Raw genomic sequence first — 1,363 nt, forward strand, 5'->3', positions numbered from 1 at the left:
CACACACACACACACACACACACACACACACTCCCTTGCCTGTTTGCTCACTCCCACTCATGTCCCTGTACGGGAAACACATAGTGTTTATGTAGTGAATGTAACAACCAAGAGACAGCCTTAGAAATGGCAATTGGGAAAAGCAGAAATGATCATTGATCTCGCGAAAGTTTTTTATGTGTCAGAGTTCAAGAAACCAAAGGTTGTAACTTAAATCTCAGTTTTCAAAGAGTAAAAGTTTATATGGATGGCACTACAGGAAATAAAAATGCTGATTATTCATACCTGCTCCAGGAATTTGTTACACACAGTACATACTGAAGACGTTTTTCTTTTTTAAATAATAGCATTTTGTCCTTAGATAGTATTCTTCCTTTCAACCAAAGACTCCAGAATTATTAAAAAACAAAAAAGGAAAGAAAAAAAAAGAAAAATGAGGGAAAATAAAAAATTTTTAAAAAATGACACTGCTTGACACCAAAGGTTTAAAAAACATTTTCCAAATACACTAAGAAAGTTGTAAAAAATAGTACAGAGCCAACATAATGCCAATTAAGATACTACCTTAAAGAAATCATGTAAGAAAAAAAGTAAATAAAAGCATCAGCACTCTTAAATATCATTCATTCTTTGGAAACTGAAGTAAAACATTTCTGTAGATACATGCAAAATCCTGACATTGAATTTTAATTTGCTTTGAGAAATTCTTTTATGATAAATATGATCCAAACTGATGAAAACAAAACTTGGTGTTTTTTTAACTTTCAAAAACAAATGTCTCTGTCCTGTCACATGTGCACTAATCGATGCCCGCATATGTCCTTGTGCCATCCGAAGCAAGTTGACACTTCTCTCAGCTTGTATCTTCCCCTTTGCAGGTCAATAATTTGAGTTAAACCATGGTCATTTTTAGCATTATTAATTCAAACAAAGTTGCAGATAATTTAAATTCCATCACTTTTTTTTATATTTATTTGCATGGGTGTTTAAATAGTTCTGCTATGAATATTGTCCCTGCACAGTTCTGATTTGTCCTTTTATAAAAAGTGATTCTAGTTTCTTCACAATGTAGTGATTATCAGCCTTACTAATTACCTTGTAGCCTTTCTTATTATGCACATAATGCACATTTTCCAATGGCTAGAAAGTGCAAAAACACAAGTGGATATCATTGCATCTATTTTCATGTTTTTCTAAAAACAGGACTACTAAAAATCTCTGGGATACATGAGATAGTAACAAATGAGGATTATAAATGAGTAGCACATGAGAATTATTTTCTTGAATTTAAACTTATTACCTTCAGTTTCAGCATGTAAATATATAATAATGTTGGCTAGTGTGTAATTCTTGAACTAAGAAA

The sequence above is a fragment of the Hipposideros armiger genome, unplaced genomic scaffold (genome assembly GCF_001890085.2).
Source record: "Hipposideros armiger isolate ML-2016 unplaced genomic scaffold, ASM189008v1 scaffold_416, whole genome shotgun sequence".
Classification (NCBI taxonomy): domain Eukaryota; kingdom Metazoa; phylum Chordata; class Mammalia; order Chiroptera; family Hipposideridae; genus Hipposideros; species Hipposideros armiger.